The 14,260-nt window shown below is 41.5% G+C and overlaps 1 long non-coding RNA gene across 1 annotated transcript; it reads left to right on the top strand.

The window, feature by feature from the left end:
* The first annotated feature begins 2,205 nt into the window (after positions 1 to 2,205).
* Positions 2,206 to 7,985, top strand: LOC127724541 (uncharacterized). The gene is made up of 3 exons (XR_007992556.1): positions 2,206 to 2,795; positions 3,697 to 5,293; positions 7,793 to 7,985. It is a non-coding gene; the product is annotated as an uncharacterized LOC127724541 (long non-coding RNA).
* Positions 7,986 to 14,260: the final 6,275 nt, after the last annotated feature.

Below are 14,260 nucleotides of genomic sequence, written 5' to 3'. Positions count from 1 at the left end.
TAAAAAAAAATAAATGTTAAAAACAGGGGGGTTGGCCTATTCCATGGCTTCTAGAGAAAAATAATGAGGGGTGTCACGGAGTATGACTATACAGGTCTTGTAGAGGAGAAACAGGCGCATCTTTTGCGCAAGGTATCGAAGGGTGCTATGTTCAAAAATCTAAAACTAGAGCTCAAAATTAAAAAAAAAAATGTTAAAAACAGGGGGGTTGGCCTTTTCCATGGCTTCTAGAGAAAAATAATGAGGGGTGTCACGGGATATGACTATATAGGTCTTGTTGAGGAGAAACAGACGCATCTTTTGCGCAAGGTATCGAAAGGCGCTATGTTCAAAAATCTGAAACTAGAGCTCAAAATTAAAAAAAAATGTTAAAAACAGGGGGGTTGGTCTATTCCATGGCTTCTAGAGAAAAATAATGAGGAGTGTCACGGGGTATGACTATATAGGTCTTGTAGAGGAGAAACAGGCGCATCTTTTGCGCAAGGTATCGAAGGGCGCTATGTTCAAAAATCTGAAACTAGTGCTCAAAATTAAAAAAAAAAAATGTTAAAAACAGGGGGGTTGGCCTATTCCATGGCTTCTAGAGAAAAATAATGAGGGGTGTAACGGGGTATGACTATATAGGTCTTGTAGAGCAGAAACAGGCGCATCTTTTGAGCAAGGTATCGAAGGGCGCTATGTTCAAAAATCTGAAACTAGTGCTCAAAATTAAAAAAAAATAAATGTTAAAAACAGGGGGGTTGGCCTATTCCATGGCTTCTAGAGAAAAATAATGAGGGGTGTCACGGAGTATGACTATACAGGTCTTGTAGAGGAGAAACAGGCGCATCTTTTGCGCAAGGTATCGAAGGGTGCTATGTTCAAAAATCTAAAACTAGAGGTCAAAATTAAAAAAAAAAATGTTAAAAACAGGGGGGTTGGCCTTTTCCATGGCTTCTAGAGAAAAATAATGAGGGGTGTCACGGGATATGACTATATAGGTCTTGTTGAGGAGAAACAGACGCATCTTTTGCGCAAGGTATCGAAAGGCGCTATGTTCAAAAATCTGAAACTAGAGCTCAAAATTAAAAAAAAATGTTAAAAACAGGGGGGTTGGCCTATTCCATGGCTTCTAGAGAAAAATAATGAGGGGTGTCACGGGGTATGACTATATAGGTCTTATAGAGGAGAAACAGGCGCATCTTTTGCGCAAGGTATCGAAGGGCGCTATGTTCAAAAATCTGAAACTAGAGCTCAAAATTAAAAAAAAATGTTAAAAACAGGGGGGTTGGTCTATTCCATGGCTTCTAGAGAAAAATAATGAGGAGTGTCACGGGGTATGACTATATAGGTCTTGTAGAGGAGAAACAGGCGCATCTTTTGCGCAAGGTATCGAAGGGCGCTATGTTCAAAAATCTGAAACTAGTGCTCAAAATTAAAAAAAAAAAATGTAAAAAACAGGGGGGTTGGCCTATTCCATGGCTTCTAGAGAAAAATAATGAGGAGTGTTACGGAGTATGACTATACAGGTCTTGTAGAGGAGAAACAGGCGCATCTTTTGCGCAAGGTATCGAAGGGCGCTATGTTCAAAAATCTGAAACTAGAGCTCAAAATTAAAAAAACAAAATGTTAAAAACAGGGGGGGGGGGTGGCCTATTCCATGGCTTCTAGAGAAAAATAATGAGGGGTGTCACGGGATATGACTATATTGGTCTTGTAGAGGAGAAACAGGCGCATCTTTTGCGCAAGGTATCGAAGGGCGCTATGTTCAAAAATCTGAAACTAGAGCTCAAAATTAAAAAAAAAAATGTTAAAAACAGGGGGGTTGGCCTATTCCATGGCTTCTAGAGAAAAATAATGAGGGGTGTCACGGGGTATGACTATATAGGTCTTGTAGAGCAGAAACAGGCGCATCTTTTGAGCAAGGTATCGAAGGGCGCTACGTTCAAAAATCTGAAACTAGTGCTCAAAATTAAAAGAAAAAAAAATGTTAAAAACAGGGGGGTTGGCCTATTCCATGGCTTCTAGAGAAAAATAATGAGGGGTGTCACGGAGTATGACTATACAGGTCTTGTAGAGGAGAAACAGGCGCATCTTTTGCGCAAGGTATCGAAGGGCGCTATGTTCAAAAATCTGAAACTAGAGCTCAAAATTAAAAAAAAAAATGTTAAAAACAGGGGGTTGGCCTATTCCATGGCTTCTAGAGAAAAAAAATTAGGGGTGTCACGGGATATGACTATATAGGTCTTGTTGAGGAGAAACAGACGCATCTTTTGCGCAAGGTATCGTAGGGCGCTATGTTCAAAAATCTGAAACTAGAGCTCAAAATTAAAAAAAAATGTTAAAAACAGGGGGGTTGGTCTATTCCATGGCTTCTAGAGAAAAATAATGAGGAGTGTCACGGGGTATGACTATATAGGTCTTGTAGAGGAGAAACAGGCGCATCTTTTGCGCAAGGTATCAAAGGGTGCTATGTTCAAAAATCTGAAACTAGTGCTCAAAATTAAAAAAAAAAAAATGTTAAAAACAGGGGGGTTGGCCTATTCCTTGGCTTCTAGAGAAAAATAATGAGGGGTGTCACGGGGTATGACTATATAGGTCTTGTAGAGCAGAAACAGGCGCATCTTTTGAGCAAGGTATCGAAGGGCGCTATGTTCAAAAATCTGAAACTAGTGCTCAAAATTAAAAGAAAAAAAAATGTTAAAAACAGGGGGGTTGGCCTATTCCATGGCTTCTAGAGAAAAATAATGAGGGGTGTCACGGGGTATGACTATATAGGTCTTGTAGAGGAGAAACAGGCGCATCTTTTGCACAAGGTATCGAAGGGTGCTATGTTCAAAAATCTGAAACTAGTGCTCAAAATTAAAAAAAAAAAAATGTTAAAAACAGGGGGGTTGGCCTATTCCTTGGCTTCTAGAGAAAAATAATGAGGAGTGTTACGGCGTATGACTATACAGGTCTTGTAGAGGAGAAACAGGCGCATCTTTTGCGCAAGGTATCGAAGGGCGCTATGTTCAAAAATCTGAAACTAGAGCTCAAAATTAAAAAAAAAAATGTTAAAAACAGGGGGGGGGGGGGGAGGGGGTTGGCCTATTCCATGGCTTCTAGAGAAAAATAATGAGGGGTGTCACGGGATATGACTATATTGGTCTTGTAGAGGAGAAACAGGCGCATCTTTTGCGCAAGGTATCGAAGGGCGCTATGTTCAAAAATCTGAAACTAGAGCTCAAAATTAAAAAAAAATAAATGTTAAAAACAGGGGGGTTGGCCTATTCCATGGCTTCTAGAGAAAAATAATGAGGGGTGTCACGGAGTATGACTATACAGGTCTTGTAGAGGAGAAACAGGCGCATCTTTTGCGCAAGGTATCGAAGGGTGCTATGTACAAAAATCTAAAACTAGAGCTCAAAATTAAAAAAAAAAATGTTAAAAACAGGGGGGTTGGCCTTTTCCATGGCTTCTAGAGAAAAATAATAAGGGGTGTCACGGGATATGACTATATAGGTCTTGTTGAGGAGAAACAGACGCATCTTTTGCGCAAGGTATCGAAAGGCGCTATGTTCAAAAATCTGAAACTAGAGTTCAAAATTAAAAAAAAATGTTAAAAACAGGGGGGTTGGTCTATTCCATGGCTTCTAGAGAAAAATAATGAGGAGTGTCACGGGGTATGACTATATAGGTCTTGTAGAGGAGAAACAGGCGCATCTTTTGCGCAAGGTATCGAAGGGCGCTATGTTCAAAAATCTGAAACTAGTGCTCAAAATTAAAAAAAAAAAATGTTAAAAACAGGGGGGTTGGTCTATTCCATGGCTTCTAGAGAAAAATAATGAGGGGTGTAACGGGGTATGACTATATAGGTCTTGTAGAGCAGAAACAGGCGCATCTTTTGAGCAAGGTATCGAAGGGCGCTATGTTCAAAAATCTGAAACTAGTGCTCAAAATTAAAAAAAAATAAATGTTAAAAACAGGGGGGTTGGCCTATTCCATGGCTTCTAGAGAAAAATAATGAGGGGTGTCACGGAGTATGACTATACAGGTCTTGTAGAGGAGAAACAGGCGCATCTTTTGCGCAAGGTATCGAAGGGTGCTATGTTCAAAAATCTAAAACTAGAGCTCAAAATTAAAAAAAAAAATGTTAAAAACAGGGGGGTTGGCCTTTTCCATGGCTTCTAGAGAAAAATAATGAGGGGTGTCACGGGATATGACTATATAGGTCTTGTTGAGGAGAAACAGACGCATCTTTTGCGCAAGGTATCGAAAGGCGCTATGTTCAAAAATCTGAAACTAGAGCTCAAATTAAAAAAAAATGTTAAAAACAGGGGGGTTGGTCTATTCCATGGCTTCTAGAGAAAAATAATGAGGAGTGTCACGGGGTATGACTATATAGGTCTTGTAGAGGAGAAACAGGCGCATCTTTTGCGCAAGGTATCGAAGGGCGCTATGTTCAAAAATCTGAAACTAGTGCTCAAAATTAAAAAAAAAAAAATGTTAAAAACAGGGGGGTTGGCCTATTCCATGGCTTCTAGAGAAAAATAATGAGGGGTGTCACGGGGTATGACTATATAGGTCTTGTAGAGCAGAAACAGGCGCATCTTTTGAGCAAGGTATCGAAGGGCGCTATGTTCAAAAATCTGAAACTAGTGCTCAAAATTAAAAAAAAATAAATGTTAAAAACAGGGGGGTTGGCCTATTCCATGGCTTCTAGAGAAAAATAATGAGGGGTGTCACGGAGTATGACTATACAGGTCTTGTAGAGGAGAAACAGGCGCATCTTTTGCGCAAGGTATCGAAGGGTGCTATGTTCAAAAATCTAAAACTAGAGCTCAAAATTAAAAAAAAAAATGTTAAAAACAGGGGGGTTGGCCTTTTCCATGGCTTCTAGAGAAAAATAATGAGGGGTGTCACGGGATATGACTATATAGGTCTTGTTGAGGAGAAACAGACGCATCTTTTGCGCAAGGTATCGAAAGGCGCTATGTTCAAAAATTTGAAACTAGAGCTCAAAATTAAAAAAAAATGTTAAAAACAGGGGGGTTGGTCTATTCCATGGCTTCTAGAGAAAAATAATGAGGAGTGTCACGGGGTATGACTATATAGGTCTTGTAGAGGAGAAACAGGCGCATCTTTTGCGCAAGGTATCGAAGGGCGCTATGTTCAAAAATCTGAAACTAGTGCTCAAAATTAAAAAAAAAAAAATGTTAAAAACAGGGGGGTTGGCCTATTCCATGGCTTCTAGAGAAAAATAATGAGGGGTGTCACGGGGTATGACTATATAGGTCTTGTAGAGCAGAAACAGGCGCATCTTTTGAGCAAGGTATCGAAGGGCGCTATGTTCAAAAATCTGAAACTAGTGCTCAAAATTAAAAAAAAATAAATGTTAAAAACAGGGGGGGTTGGCCTATTCCATGGCTTCTAGAGAAAAATAATGAGGGGTGTCACGGAGTATGACTATACAGGTCTTGTAGAGGAGAAACAGGCGCATCTTTTGCGCAAGGTATCGAAGGGTGCTATGTTCAAAAATCTAAAACTAGAGCTCAAAATTAAAAAAAAAAAATGTTAAAAACAGGGGGGTTGGCCTTTTCCATGGCTTCTAGAGAAAAATAATGAGGGGTGTCACGGGATATGACTATATAGGTCTTGTTGAGGAGAAACAGGCGCATCATTTGCGCAAGGTATCGAAGGGCGCTATGTTCAAAAATCTTAAACTAGAGCTCAAAATTAAAAAAAAAAATGTTAAAAACAGGGGGGTTGGCCTATTCCATGCCTTCTAGAGAAAAATAATGAGGGGTGTCACGGAGTATGACTATACAGGTCTTGTAGAGGAGAAACAGGCGCATCTTTTGCGCAAGGTATCGAGGGGCGGTATGTTCAAAAATCTGAAACTAGTGCTCAAAATTTAAAAAAAAAAGGTTAAAAACAGGGGGGGGGGTTGGCCTATTCCATGGCTTCTAGAGAAAAATAATGAGGGGTGTCACGGAGTATGACTATACAGGTCTTGTAGAGGAGAAACAGGCGCATCTTCTGCGCAAGGTATCGAAGGGCGCTATGTTCAAAAATCTGAAACTAGAGCTCAAAATTTAAAAAAAAAATGTTAAAAACAGGGGGATTGGCCTATTCCATGGCTTCTAGAGAAAAATAATGAGGAGTGTCACGGAGTATGACTATATAGGTCTTGTAGAGGAGGAACAGGCGCATCTTTTGCGCAAGGTATCGAAGGGCTCTATGTTCAAAAATCTTAAACTAGAGCTCAAAATTTAAAAAAAAAATGTTAAAAATAGGGGGGTTGGCCTATTCCATGGCTTCTAGAGAAAAATAATGAGGGGTGTCACGGGATATGACTATATTGGTCTTGTAGAGGAGAAACAGGCGCAGTTTTTGCGCAAGATATCGAAGGGCGCTATGTTCAAAAATCTGAAACTAGAGCTCAAAATTAAAAAAAAAATGTTAAAAACAGGGGGGTTGGCCTATTCCATGGCTTCTAGAGAAAAATAATGAGGGGTGTCACGGAGTATGACTATACAGGTCTTGTAGAGGAGAAACAGGCGCATCTTTTGCGCGAGGTATCGAAGGGTGCTATGTTCAAAAATCTTAAACTAGAGCTCAAAATTTAAAAAAAAAATGTTAAAAACAGGGGGGTTGGCTTATTCCATGCCTTCTAGAGGAAATTAATGAGGGGTGTCACGGAGTATGACTAAACAGGTTTTGTAGAGGAGAAACAGGCGCATCTTTTGCGCAAGGTATCGAGGGGCGCTTTGTTCAAAAATCTGAAACTGGAGCTCAAAATTAAATAAAAAAGGTTAAAAACAAGGGGGGGGGGGGGTTGGCCTATTCCATGGCTTCTAGAGAAAAATAATGAGGGGTGTCACGGAGTATGACTTTACAGGTCTTGTAGAGGAGAAACAGGCCCATCTTCTGCGCAAGGTATCGAAGGGCGCTATGTTCAAAAATCTGAAACTAGAGCTCAAAATTAAAAAAAAAAATGTTAAAAACAGGGGGATTGGCCTATTCCATGGCTTCTAGAGAAAAATAATGAGGGGTGTCACGGGATATGACTATATAGGTCTTGTAGAGGAGAAACAGGCGCATCTTTTGCACAAGGTATCGAAGGGCGCTATGTTCAAAAATCTGAAACTAGAGCTCAAAATTAAAAAAAAAAAATGTAAACAGGGGGGTTGGCCTATTCCATGCCTTCTAGAGAAAAATAATGAGGGGTGTCACGGAGTATGACTATACAGGTCTTGTAGAGCAGAAACAGGCGCATCTTTTGCGCAAGGTATCGAAGGGCGCTATGTTCAAAAATCTGAAACTAGAGCTCAAAATTAAAAAAAAAATTGTTAAAAACAGGGGGGGTTGGCCTATTCCATGGTTTCTAGAGAAAATAATGAGGGGTGTCACGGAGTATGACTATACAGGTCTTGTAGAGGAGAAACAGGCGCATCTTTTGCGCAAGGTATCGAAGGGCGCTATGTTCAAAAATCTGAAACTAGAGCTAAAAATTTAAAAAAAAATGTTAAAAACAGGGGGATTGGCCTATTCCATGGCTTCTAGAGAAAATTAATGAGGGGTGTCACGGGATATGACTATATAGGTCTTGTAGAGGAGAAACAGGCGCATCTTTTGCGCAAGGTATCGAAGGGCGCTATGTTCAAAAATCTTAAACTAGAGCTCAAAATTAAAAAAAAAAATGTTAAAAACAGGGGGGGGGGGGGGGGTTGGCCTATTCCATGGCTTCTAGAGAAAAATAATGAGGAGTGTCACGGGATATGACTATATTGGTCTTCTAGAGGAGAAACAGGCGCATCTTTTGCGCAAGGTATCGAAGGGCGCTATGTTCAAAAATCTGAAACTAGTGCTCAAAATAAAAAAAAAAAATGTTAAAAACAGGGGGGTTGGCCTCTTCAATGGCTTCTAGAGAAAAACAATGAGGGGTGTCACGGAGTATGACTATACAGGTCTTGTAGAAGAGAAACAGGCGCATCTTTTGCGCAACGTATCGAAGGGCGCTATGTTCAGAAATCTGAAACAAGAGCTCAAAATTAAAAAAAAAATGTTAAAAACAGGGGGGTTGGCCTATTCAATGGCTTCTAGAGAAAAATAATGAGGAGTGTCACTGGGTATGACTATAAAGGTCTTGTAGAGGAGAAACAGGCGCATCTTTTGCGCGAGGTATCGAAGGGTGCTATGTTCAAAAATCTTAAACTAGAGCTCAAAATTTAAAAAAAAAATGTTAAAAACAGGGGGGTTGGCCTATTCCATGCCTTCTAGAGGAAATTAATGAGGGGTGTCACGGAGTATGACTAAACAGGTTTTGTAGAGGAGAAACAGGCGCATCTTTTGCGCAAGGTATCGAGGGGCGCTTTGTTCAAAAATCTGAAACTGGAGCTCAAAATTAAATAAAAAAGGTTAAAAACAGGGGGGGGGGGGGGGGGGGGTTGGCCTATTCCATGGCTTCTAGAGAAAAATAATGAGGGGTGTCACGGAGTATGACTTTACAGGTCTTGTAGAGGAGAAACAGGCCCATCTTCTGCGCAAGGTATCGAAGGGCGCTATGTTCAAAAATCTGAAACTAGAGCTCAAAATTAAAAAAAAAAATGTTAAAAACAGGGGGATTGGCCTATTCCATGGCTTCTAGAGAAAAATAATGAGGGGTGTCACGGGATATGACTATATAGGTCTTGTAGAGGAGAAACAGGCGCATCTTTTGCACAAGGTATCGAAGGGCGCTATGTTCAAAAATCTGAAACTAGAGCTCAAAATTAAAAAAAAAAAATGTAAACAGGGGGGTTGGCCTATTCCATGCCTTCTAGAGAAAAATAATGAGGGGTGTCACGGAGTATGACTATACAGGTCTTGTAGAGCAGAAACAGGCGCATCTTTTGCGCAAGGTATCGAAGGGCGCTATGTTCAAAAATCTGAAACTAGAGCTCAAAATTAAAAAAAAAATTGTTAAAAACAGGGGGGGTTGGCCTATTCCATGGTTTCTAGAGAAAATAATGAGGGGTGTCACGGAGTATGACTATACAGGTCTTGTAGAGGAGAAACAGGCGCATCTTTTGCGCAAGGTATCGAAGGGCGCTATGTTCAAAAATCTGAAACTAGAGCTAAAAATTTAAAAAAAAATGTTAAAAACAGGGGGATTGGCCTATTCCATGGCTTCTAGAGAAAATTAATGAGGGGTGTCACGGGATATGACTATATAGGTCTTGTAGAGGAGAAACAGGCGCATCTTTTGCGCAAGGTATCGAAGGGCGCTATGTTCAAAAATCTTAAACTAGAGCTCAAAATTAAAAAAAAAAATGTTAAAAACAGGGGGGGGGGGGTTGGCCTATTCCATGGCTTCTAGAGAAAAATAATGAGGAGTGTCACGGGATATGACTATATTGGTCTTCTAGAGGAGAAACAGGCGCATCTTTTGCGCAAGGTATCGAAGGGCGCTATGTTCAAAAATCTGAAACTAGTGCTCAAAATAAAAAAAAAAATGTTAAAAACAGGGGGGTTGGCCTATTCAATGGCTTCTAGAGAAAAACAATGAGGGGTGTCACGGAGTATGACTATACAGGTCTTGTAGAAGAGAAACAGGCGCATCTTTTGCGCAACGTATCGAAGGGCGCTATGTTCAGAAATCTGAAACAAGAGCTCAAAATTAAAAAAAAAATGTTAAAAACAGGGGGGTTGGCCTATTCAATGGCTTCTAGAGAAAAATAATGAGGAGTGTCACTGGGTATGACTATAAAGGTCTTGCAGAGCAGAAGCAGGCGCATCTTTTGCGCAAGGTATCGAAGGGCGCTATGTTAAAAAATCTGAAACTAGAGCTCAAAATTAAAAAAAAAAATGTTTAAAAACAGAGGGGGGGGGGGGGGTTGGCCTATTCCATGGCTTATAGAGAAAAATAATGAAGGGTGTCACGGGATATGACTATATAGGTCTTGTAGGGAGAAACAGGCGCATCTTTTGAGCAAGGTATCGAAGGGCGCTATGTTCAAAAATCTGAAACTAGTGCTCAAAATTAAAAAAAAAAAATGTTAAAAACAGGGGGGGTTGGCCTATTCCATGGCTTCTAGAGAAAAATAATGAGGGGTGTCACGGAGTATGGACTATACAGGTCTTGTAGAGGAGAAACAGGCGCATCTTCTGCGCAAGGTATCGAAGGGCGCTATGTTCAAAAATCTGAAACTAGAGGTCAAAATTTAAAAAAAAATGTTAAAAAGAGGGGGATTGGCCTATTCCATGTCTTCTAGAGAAAAATAATGAGGGGTGTCACGGGATATGACTATATAGGTCTTGTAGAGGAGAAACAGGCGCATTTTTTGCGCAAGGTATCGAAGGGCGCTATGTTCAAAAATCTTAAACTAGAGCTCAAAATTTGAAAAAAAAATGTTAAAAATAGTGGGATTGGCCTATTCCATGGCTTCTAGAGAAAAATAATGAGGGGTGTCACGGGGTATGACTATATAGATATTGTAGAGGAGAAATAGGCGCATCTTTTGCGCAAGGTATCGAAGGGCGCTATGTTCAAAAATCTGAAACTAGAGCTCAAAATTTTAAAAAAATATTAAAAACAGGGGGTTGGCCTATTCCATGGCTTCTAGAGAAAAATAATGAGGGGTGTCACGGGGTATGACTATATAGGTCTAGTAGAGGAGAAACAGGCGCATCTTTTGCGCAAGGTATCGAAGGGTGCTATGTTCAAAAATCTGAAACTAGAGCTCAAAATTTAAAAAAAAAATGTTAAAAGCAGGGGGGTTGGCCTATTCCATGGCTTCTAGAGAAAAACACTGAGGAGTGTCACGGGGTATGACTATATAGGTCTTGTAGAGGAGAAACAGGCGCATCTTTTGCGCAAGGCATCGAAGGGTGCTATGTTAAAAAATTAGAAACTAGAGCTCAAAATTAAAAAAAAAATGTTAAAAACAGTGGGTTGGCCTATACCATGGCTTCTACAGAAAAATAATGGTGGGTAGTAGTGTAAAAAGGAGGATTTTGCCGCATTTGCCATTTTTAAGCGCAAATCCTGCATAGGGACCCCAACCTCAAACATAAAATGCAAATTCATTGTGTTTCAACTAGTCTAAGGGTAGAAACAAGAATATGGCTTTTTGTAAACAATGGTAGAGACACCTTAAAGGGATGTAATCCTAGGGGTAGATACAAAAATATGGCTTTCGTACAGAGCCTGGAAATTCTAAAATGGAAGGAACTCCCAACCTGGGTAAGATAAAAAATTCTAGAAGTGGTAGAAGTAGATGGGAAGTTTGGCAGGAGTAAGATCTTCACCTTGAAAAACAGAGAAGGAGAAACGACAAGGGTATGGGCCTGCAGTAGTCTGAACAGAGAGAAGGAACCCTTGGAAGGAGCCTTCGTGAGAAGTACAGGCTTAAAAGTTAGTAAAATGACCAAACAGGAGTACTTTTCTTGCGATCTTGTAAGAAATTAATTAAAACAAAAAAAATAAAAAATGGGTTGGATGGGGTACAAAAAAAATTTCCATCCGATATTTCTGCCGGATCGGAATTTTTTTTTTTTTTTTGTGTTTTTTTTTATGCTTGAAACGGAGCACATCGTTAAGTGAAGCAGAACGGAACACATCGTGAAACGATGTGTGTAGTGAAGCGTAATGAAATGATGTGTGACGTTTTTACGGCGCATGCGCATTAAGGTCCTCACTAAAAGTGGTGGAAGGTTGTCGCAGCTGATCTTTCTCATCATAGTAGTTCTTGAGGCAGCTTGTGATCTTACCAAACTCAGCATCATCAATTTGTTCATCATCAGTCAAAGCAGTACTAATACATTGTTCAACCAAGGATTTTGTGGACTCTGCCAATCGCAAGGTGTCGCGGTGTTTTTTTCTTCTTTTTCATGATACGCCTTGAGATCAGTGTGAGTACCATCACGCCAGTGGCACTCAAGCAAGCAAGGGATCCTAGGGGAAGGGAGGCTATAATATACCGGTCAAAGCTGAATCCATGGTGCAGCTGTCAACATCAAACTGGCTACGGAACACACACCCTGTGCTATAGACACTACTTTATCGAGTCGTTTGTAGATCTTCAAGGTACGTTGATACTTAAGAATATCCGCGTTGAGTTGTTCTTCCATACATTCGACTCTGTTCTGCCGGTAACCAGAATCTAAATCATCCATTTATTTATAGGAGCATACCGAGGAGAGGAATGTTTTTGAAGGGGCTGTTAGCACCTAAGATCAGACCGGCTCCGTCGTGGAATTGCTGACCACGCTTTAAGTAGAGTCCATCACCATAGGTTTACAGGTTCACTAATGCCATCTCATAGGTCTTGGATTCCTTGAGTTCCAGTGTGGTGGGGGGGGGGGGGGGGGGGGGGTTGAACCAGGTAAGGATTTGACTATCGTTTCCAGAGACGATGAACGAGAACCCCTGTTTGGGGTCAGTGTTGTTTGCAATTCGTCTCAAAAATGTGTTATCCATTTATTTATGGTACACCATTGTCACATATTTTTGCTTCCACTCTTCGATACCGTCATACTGCTCCTTGAGTTGTCTACCAGTCTTCACGACGATCGCAAAGACTTCGGCAGGGCGGCTGGCAAAGAGGAGTTGTAGGTAAATTTTTTCCATTTTGTACTTTTAGAACACAACGTTCATCTTCTGACCATCGGATTCAAACTGTAGGATTCTGTCGGAAATGATAAGTGCAAATGCTCTCGTGTTGGCCTCCACGTTACGCTCGAACTGGGCCCGGATCTGAATGTCCACCGTGGATTCTTTCAGCCGCTCGGACTAGTGACTCACGTCAATGACAAACAAGGAGTACAGATCGATGAAGTCAGAGGGGTTGATGCCTCCGTTGCTGAGGAGGATGTCCATGTTGTGGAATTTCTTCATGAAGTAAGCAGCCTCTTTGAACACTCTGGCTACCCTGTTTTCGGTGGAAACGGCATTGTAGTCGACGGCCGGGTAGCGTTCAGCGTTGAGAGTGACATGGGCGTTTTGCAATCGACAGTTATCGAACACGGCAGCGTTGCTCTCCTGGTTTCCACTTCTCTCGGTTTGGAAGGCAACGATGATGTACCTGGGCTTCTCGCGACCGCTCTTGGCAGATAAACGCCAGCTGAACTGTGAGGCTTTTGGGACGGCTATGGATTGGCACTGCCTCATTCGAAATCCACAGTTGATCTTCGCTTTACTCTGAATGGTTTTGTATAGCTGCATCTTGTTTTCGTCTGAAGGAGTGACGTGGCGGACGAACCATGAGATCTTACGCAGGACAACTTTTCCCACGTCGACGGCTTGGTCCCTCAGGATGGCATGTGTATCTGAATCGCGCACGAGTGTGATTTCATGCCTTAACCCGTACACGATCTTGTCGTAGTCATCAGCGAACCAAAAAATGTGCTTCAGGGGGATGGCGATTGAAAACGACCCTTTGTTCGCCGGCTTGGCAATGATGTAGCCACGGCGCGCTACAAAGCCGGTGTTGTTTGCATGGGCGTCGGTGGAGGAATCCTTGAACCACAGTTCGTTGAGACCTTGTGATTTGGAAAAGTCGTCGGGGTAGGTCAACATTCCCATCATGGTGGTGGCGACGCCTGGGTCGTTGATGTGCTCGATTTGCTGGCCGGAGATCTAGAGTCGATAGCTGATGGTTCTGAAGAGATACATGATACCATTATGGACGAGGGACACGAGATCATCGTCGGCATATGCAGTGCCGTCGTTCATTAGTAGCCGTCCTTCGAAATTCTACCAAGAGATAACTCTCGGCGGAGTGTAGGAACAAATCCTGGGTTTCGATGTTGATTCGGATTTCAGAACCGGCACTGTTCAGCTGGGCACTGGCTTGTGGTTCGTATTCTCGATCCTGATATTCCTAGAGACTTTCGTCGAAGGTCAACCCTTCGGTGATTGTAAGGATGTCAGACATAATGTATTTATTTATAGCGTTGGACGAAGTCGTGGATGGTTTTGATACCAGAGCCAAAGATAAGATTGTTCAACCGAACTTTCTCTGGCTTCTTGCGTTGAACACTTGATTGTTGGGGGGGTTTTATTGTGTTTTCTGGGGCGGGTCACATTATCAACCACATGGTCGACGGCTTTGGAGGCCCCTTTCAACACTTTCCAGGCTGCATTGGTGGCAGCACTCACTGCCTTACTTCCTAGGGTTTTGGCGGCAGAGGAAGTAAACATGTGTTCAGCCGAACTGGCGATTGTGTCAAACAGTCCTCTACCACTGTAGGCGTACTTTCGAGCGTAACCTTTTAACACTTATTTATAGGATGCTACGACGAAGCGCCTTATATT

Source organism: Mytilus californianus, unplaced genomic scaffold (assembly GCF_021869535.1).
Source record: "Mytilus californianus isolate M0D057914Y unplaced genomic scaffold, xbMytCali1.0.p SCAF_14, whole genome shotgun sequence".
Taxonomy (NCBI): domain Eukaryota; kingdom Metazoa; phylum Mollusca; class Bivalvia; order Mytilida; family Mytilidae; genus Mytilus; species Mytilus californianus.
This window is presented reverse-complemented; position numbering and strand designations above follow the sequence as displayed.